The sequence below is a fragment of the Tamandua tetradactyla genome, chromosome 23, assembly GCF_023851605.1.
Source record: "Tamandua tetradactyla isolate mTamTet1 chromosome 23, mTamTet1.pri, whole genome shotgun sequence".
Lineage (NCBI taxonomy): Eukaryota > Metazoa > Chordata > Mammalia > Pilosa > Myrmecophagidae > Tamandua > Tamandua tetradactyla.
The window spans coordinates 21,000,145-21,008,025 of record NC_135349.1 but is presented as its reverse complement, the minus strand read 5'-3'; the positions used below and the strand labels follow the sequence as shown (position 1 = coordinate 21,008,025).

The 7,881-nt window shown below is 39.0% G+C and overlaps 1 pseudogene; it reads right to left on the bottom strand.

Annotated features, from left to right (window-relative positions):
• Window positions 1-322: 322 nt before the first annotated feature.
• LOC143666698 (olfactory receptor 5M11-like) lies at window positions 323-1,191 on the bottom strand (annotated as a pseudogene).
• Window positions 1,192-7,881: the final 6,690 nt, after the last annotated feature.

The following is a 7,881-nucleotide window of genomic DNA, read 5'->3' as shown; positions in this document are numbered from 1 at the left end:
TTGTGAATGGAGATCTGAGGTTACAATGGGATTCTGCATTTCTAACAAAATCTGAGGCAATGCTGATAGTGCAGACTCATGGACCACAAGTTGGAGAGTAAGAGCCTAGGCTTAAATGTAGCTTCCTATTCCCTGGACCTTAGAATGTTAGCTGAGATACAAGAAACATATCCATAGAGAACAACAAACTTTATCATCAAAATTGAAAAACATTTGCATGAAAGGTTTAGAATTGTGGTTTGTTGGAAAGTGGTGGAATTGCCATCTTAGTGACCACATATCTTCTGAGGATACTTTTCAAAGCCTGCTTTATATCTTTGTTTCACAGACTATATATCAATGGATTAAGCACTGGGCTTACAAATGTGTGAAAGACAGATATTATTTTGGATTCCTCAACAGTCTTATCTGTTGGTGGTCTTACATACATGCAGAAGAGTGTCCCATAAAATAGGGTGGTAACCATCATGTGAGAGCTGCAGGTGGAGAATGCTTGGTGCCTTCCTTCAGCTTGATTTGATCCTGAGTATAGGAACAATAATAAAAGCATAGGACACCAGGATGATGGTGAGGGAACTGGAGAAGTTGAAACTGGTTGATATGAACATATTATGTTCCTTGACATAGATGTCAGAGCAAGAAAGCTTAATGAGCAGTGGGTCAGTTGACACAGTAGTAATGGTTGATGATATTGGATTTACAGAAGCTCAAGCAGAAGGTCAAGATGGCCTGGAGCAGACCATCTGAGAAGCCATAGACATAAGGAAATGTGGCCAAACAGATGCAGACTCTCCTGGACATTTTCACCCTGTAGCACAGTGGGTTGCATCTGGCCAAGGAGCAGTCATAGGCCATGGCTGTCAGTATGTAGATGTCAGTAAGGAGGAGTGTGATGAAAACACAACACTGGGTAAAGCAGCCAGCATAGGAAATGGTCTTCTTCCCAGATAAGAAAGTTCTCATCACTTGTGGAGTTGCATTGGAGGTGTAGCACAAGTCCACAAAAGCTAACTTAGTGAGGAAGAAATACATGGGCATGTGGAGGTGAGAGTCCACTCTGATTAACATTATCATGCCCAGGTTGCCTAAGAAAATGATGAGGTAAACATCCAGGAACAACACATAGAGGAGGGGCTGGAGTTTGGGATGATCTGAAAGCCCCAGGAGAATGAATTTTGTTTGCACTGCCATTTTTTTTTTTTGCATGGGCAGGCAACAGGAATTGAGCCCAGGTCTCTAGCATGCAGGTGAGAACTCCATCTGCTGAGCCACCATGGTCTGCCCATACACTGCCATTTTTAATGAACATTTTCTAAGAGTCTGTACTTCTTCTTGAAATGAATTCTTAACAATACATACATATAGGTATAATTCACATTAAGGATAATTGAAACCAATTTCTCTAAACTTGCACATGCCATCTTGTATTATCTCTTTTTGTATGTTACATGAAGCGTTTTCATACCTCTTCTAATTTGTTATTTCATTTCCCTTTATGTTAAATTCCTTGTAAAATTTTATCTGGATAGCTATATCTATTTGTTAGCTATTCTTAGAACAACAGCTAACCTATGCCTATACTATACCTGCACCTACAAAATCCTTCCTTAAAAGGGGCCTACATGTCCACTCTCTCCTTGGAATTGCCTCTCAGAGTCTACTTCTTGGACAAAGCTCATTTCACAGGATCTTCATTTTTGAAAGATTTCTCATTTTATCTCTGGACATGAGACTGAAAAAAAAGCTTTTTGCTTTCTCTATGCTAGCACTCTTTTTTCACTGTGTTTCTCAATAGAAAGAAGAAAGAATAATTGGTGTTTGTCCAAAAGAATCAATGACTTATAATATTTTACTCATTTATTTTCCCTGTGGATTTTTTCATGATTTCATGTATTTAGGAGTCTAGAGGGACTTTTGAAACTTAGTGTGCAAAGGAATGGCATGGGGAGACTTTTTCCAAGAAAATTCACAGGGATTTTGTTTCAGAAAGTCTTATGTGGGATACTAATTTATTAATATCCAGAAGATTCTAATGTAAGTAAGTACTTCCTGGAAAGGAACAGTCATGGTGATTCAGTGAATGTATGTCAAATAAAAGAACAAATCATCTTCAAATTAAATGAAGATCACTTAGTATTTTGAGAATGGTCAATAGCAATGACTTGCAAATAATACAAATTATTTGCATGCTGAGTATTAAGCTATTAATCATAGATTGTATCTATAAAAAGGTATTTCTATTTCCTCATACTTTTAAGCTCTCCTCACATCATAAACCAGTGCTAAGTCTTTTTATTCTCTCAACATATTTTTAGTTTTGCCCTTTCTCTTATAAATAAAGTTTATTCCTACCCTTCCCAAATTTCATCTCCTTCAAGTATGAATAACAAAAACTGGTATACTACAAGGTTAGAAAGCTTGCAATGAGGTCTTATGAATGAAGGCCTCAATGAATATTTGTTTAATAAACTCATAATAGTAATTTATAATATATATTGATCATTAATTACATAAATGGTTTTACTTTCTAAGTTCACTGCATGCAATAACAGATTAAATTACACAAAACACTACATGTTATATATTATAGTACCCACAATTTACAGATGACAAAAATGACATCTGAAATATCAGGTAATCAAGCCAAGGACTCAATGTTAGTGGACATAATAGCTGACCACTTGAAATCATCCCATTTCAGAAACACTTTTATTACATGCTGCTGTAATATATTGCCTCCCTAAGCATGAATTTTCCAAGAAATACCATATATAGACACAGAATGACTTGAACAAAATGATAAGAAACAGCTGGGTCAAGGACATAATGACATCTTTGAACATTGTAACATAATAAAACAGCATTGAGCCACTCATCTTTCACTTAAGCATGGACATTTTTTACTCTGTGGCTTACTGGTATACTCACAGGCATACACTGTGCATCTGACCCATAGCCTGTGATCACCTGTTCCCTAACATCAGGAGCAACAGATTTAGAAGCAATCCTGTGGCTTTCATTCGGATCAGCTACAGCCCAGAATTATAATATTGTTTTTGCAACTGAATTGTTTATTGACTATGGGCAAATCACACCATTTCTTTACTTGTAAGAAATCCATCCCTCTCAAGTCATTGTGGATATCAAATGGAATATTCATAATGAAAATATTTGTAAATATTCAAGGCATGCACTTAAGCACTGTTGATATATAAATGAACAAAAGTTTTTCAAATTCCTCCCTTCCAGAACTTCATCATAGTGGACAGAGACAGATAGTATTATTGCAAGTAAGTAAGTAAATGAATTAAATTTTAATTGATAATAAGTGTTATGAAGAAAACAAAAGAAATGGGATTTGGGGAAAAGGGTATTGTTGAAATTTCAAATAAAAACCTCAGGAAGACACCATGGAACAGGCAATATTTTTTAAGCAACAAAATGAAGGAAGAAATGAACAAGCATTAATGATTTCTTGGATAAGTCTTCTGGAAGAATAGACAGAAGGTACAAAGATAGTGTTGTGTGAATCAGGGACAAGGCTGCAAACCTCCCAGAATATTACATGGAAACAGAACAAACCAGGGCTGAGGCTCTGAAGTTTCAGGAAGTAGGCTTTTATTCATCCATGGCCATAGGGATCAGCTGAGTAGCCTCTGAAAGTCTGAGGCCTGAACAAAAGGTTAACATTTGTTTTTATAGACAGGATGATGTGTTAGAGACAAGCCAAATGATTGGCTAGTTTAAACCAGGTAGGACATGAAGCAGTGTTTACAGAAACCAATGAATGGATAGGGGATGGGACCTTTACAGGAACTTGTCTTATCTTGCCCACCTGCAGTTTTACCCATTCTCAGGGCAAGCATCTTGTTTAGATGTAGTTCTGACTGCTCAGAGAAATTTGGGGAATTTTAAAAAAAGAGGTAGTTAAAATGTGCAAGGAGGCATGAAGGGCCCACCTTCTGCAAGGGACCTGCTTGCTACTTCCCCCCATTTAATGCTTACACTGACTTAGAAGAAGGGGTCATATCATCAACTATATTTCACCCTTGTTTTGTTGCAGGTGTTGATATGTCCTGATTTGAGCTTGGCCTGGGATAAAAGGTAGCCAGGCAGGGTTTAGGCCCCTGTAAAATTGGGGGGTGGGGGGTCTGTGCCCCACCTATGTTGCACCCAGGTTTTCTCCTGATAGCCCTTTGCAACTGTGCTTGTCTTAAGTTGCTCCTTCCCTGAGAAAACTTACCTGCCTTTGGCTAACCAGCCATCCTCTGGGGCCAAGCCAGGTGAAATGAGGTGTGCAAGTGAGGGAGGGGCAATGTCATTTAGGGGGTCTGATCTGTTTTCTTGACAGCCTATGCCCCCTGACATACATGCCCAGAACCTGCTTTGGGATTTCCTTACCTGCTAGCAGGGCCCTGGCTTTGGTCACATGTTTTGGGTAACCCAGGTTTTTTTTTTAAATGAGGGCCCAGCTCATAGCTTTGGGCAAGAGACAAACTGCATGGCACCAGCTCCCAGGAAGCCTCAGTCTTAGCATAGCCAAAAACTGCCCCCAATTTCATACGCATTGCACTACCAGGAGGACTGTATCAGGAGAGACATCAGATTCAGTGGGGGGTAAAACTGTACATATTTTGAAGGTCAGGTGGGCTTGGGAACTGTTTCCCTTTCTAGGGGTTAAGGTCATACACTTGCCACCCTAGAGTAGCAAAAACAGCACTACCAAACCTGATGAGGTGGGACTACAGCATACTGGGGGACCTCCCTTAAGGGTGCATACAGAATAATGCAGGTCTGAGAAATGCCTTGCCATGAATACTGGTTATGTTTTTAACCTTGTTCCTGACATTGGTGGACTTGAGGCATGCCTGGCATGCATCATTCCCCTTGGAAGGGCTTATGGCCATGCCAAGCAGAAACAGAGGAGTGAGGTACATGGTGCTGGCTATGGGGAATGTCACCACATGAGCATATAATTAGCCTCAGGGAAGGAATGAAGACACACTCTGGGCAGTGGCTAGGAAGGGGGAAGTTACCTGGGTAAGAAGGATCCCACAAAATTAGAGTAAACTTGATTTTGGGGAAGAACTCTAGGTGACCTATTTCTAGGAGGGTTAAAACTGCTGAATGAAAGACCAACACAAAGGGCAAGAAAAGTCCACAGATCCAGCAGTCTGGGATGTCCATGTGTTGATTCCTCAATCTTCAGCCATGTGTAGATCAGTCAGCTTCTGGAGTGACTGAGGTAGGGCTCAGAGGTGTCCTTAGGCTTCGGCTGTGCTTTGACTAGCTGCTTGCAGTGAGCTAGAGCAAGGCAACGATGGTCATTTAGGTCTCAGTTGCAGGCTGGTGAGTTGATCTCAGCCGCAATGGTGAAGGGCACAGAGGCTCCCAGAGAATGATGCATGTCAGGTATTCAAGATGAGGGCTGCACTCCCAAGGGTCATGTGCGGTGGCCCTCATGACCCAAGAGTGGTGAATTCACAGGGTGATCCTCACAACTCTGACAGCTGTTAGGGTTAGTAAATAACATGGTAAGGACCTCTCCATTGAGGCTGAAGGAAGCCTTTTTTTTTTCCCCAGTCATTTAGCCTACACCACATTCCCTGGCTTAACATCGTGTAAGGGAGGGTAGATGCTCAAGAGTCTGGGTACTGCTTTCAACACCTTCCCTTTTAGTTCAACTAAAACTTTTTCTAACTTTGACCATAATTTCTTTTTCCACAAACCTTTGGCAACTTACTATATTTTTTCAGGCTTTGTCTTACATTGTGCTTATTCTGTAATGGTCATTCATTTTATCCTAGGACAAAATTAGTATTTTTTCCCTTTGAGTGAAAACATATCCTTTATATCCTTCATACTTTAAGTCATTACTTCAAGCAAAACTTTCACCACATACAGTTACTATCAAAATTGAATTTCTCAGAATAATGTTAAATACTTAAAATGCTTTATCTAATGATATTTGAAACATCAATATACAACTTTTTAAGTAAGAATTAATGGCACATATCAAGACTTTTTCAAAAAACTGTAAGGATGAAACTTGCAAGCAAGGAGTTTCTCAGTATTAAACAGCTTCCCCAATTTAAAAATATGAAACATGACACCAAGAGGGAGCCACAAATTTGGATTCAAAATTGATGGGATTTGGCCTAATCCCTTTGTCTGGAAGAAATGGATTAAATGAGAGTACAGAGGTGCCAAGGGAGCTGAACGCAGGTTTTCTGCCTTGCCAGGAATGGGAGCACAGTTCATTCTGTGATTACAATTTGGCTTACATTTTTTTCATAGATTCTCTTTATCTCATTATTTGACAAAACGTTATTACCTTTTTGTTTGACCCCAGTTTACAGCAGGACTTGGAACATGGCTCTATGGAAAATCTTATTATTGGTATTTGGGAACAATTTCCCTCTATAATTTTTGGCCTTTATTTCCCTGTATTCTGGTCTCCCATATCTCCCATCTCTGCCATTTTATTTAAGACACTGTTAAGTGGATTGCCTGCTTTTCCTAATAATAAAGTTATTATCAGGTGCTTTTATGCTGGAGGTACTGCTTTAATGATAGCATTTGTCTCCCAATACAATTGCTGACTTCATAACTTTGTTTTTTAAATCCTGCATAGCATCTCTCAAAGTGTGCCAGGGTTGATTATTTTGTGGCTACATAGTGTCAGCAGAGCATAGTTCATTACACCTTTTTTCAGCCAATACCAGCAAATTATAATTTTTCCAGTCTGCTGACTAAACTCCTATAAATTAGTTTGTATAAAGGGATTGGGGTTAATCCCTACAAGTTTTATGAAATTAGCATAGTCCAGCACCTGCATCTTCCAGCCCCTGTATCAGCAATTCTGACCATTCAGGTTATAATGACTCACCAGTTTTCTGAGTAAAATGCCTGAGAATGTCAGTTAATTTTGTTCTTTTATAGTGGTTTTGAAAGTAACCTGATTGTTCTGTTTCTCTTCTTTTTACTTTTGTAAATATCCTATTTTTGGAGGATATTTGCACTTTTCTTTCTGACAAACTTTCTCATCTAAAATATTCCCATCTTTTTGTATCATCTACTTCATCCCACACATCACCATCCCGCTTATCAGGGTCCCAATCAGCAGTGGCAGTTGGTAGCACCATATGTACTTTCCCTTTGTGTGCTTTACCTCAAATTTACCAGCATTTATTCTAAAGTTCTATGGAAGGCACACAAAGAAGTTTCATCCTGAAATTTTTTATGATAATCTGCTTTTCATGCTCTTTTTTATTTTATTCTATAATTATCTCCACTCCTAAAATCCAGAACTCTTAGGAATGTCCTTTCTGGCCTAGATGCTTTGGACAGAGTAATCCACAAGCAGGATTATGAAATTGTAATTTAGCAAAATATATATATATATATATATGAGAACTTCCTCTCAGGCACTTTCACAAAGGGAATTTAATTGATTACTCAACACAATCCTATGAGGTAAGTACTCCATCTTCAACTTTCCACTTAAGAAGCAGATGTTCAACTAAAAGCATAATGATTTACTGACTCACCCAGAGCCACATGCACAATAAGTGGCAGGGTCAGGTTTGAATCCCTGTTTCCATTTACTAAGTAGAATGCTTTCTCAATTTTAGGCTGTCTCTATTCCCCCTCCTGTTTTATAATTGTCATGTATCCTTCCTTTGCTTAATATTTATAAAATGTTTCCTTCCTCTACTTCCCTCCATTCTGCCCTTCTTATTCTCAGAAGATCCAAGTTGCTTTCCATGATAACAAAGTTTCCAACTGAAGCCTTTTAAAATGAAGACTTCTCTCTTTCTGGGGTACTGAGCTTGGCCTTCACCTCCACCCCCAGGCTTCTACAACCCTCTGCTGTCAAAG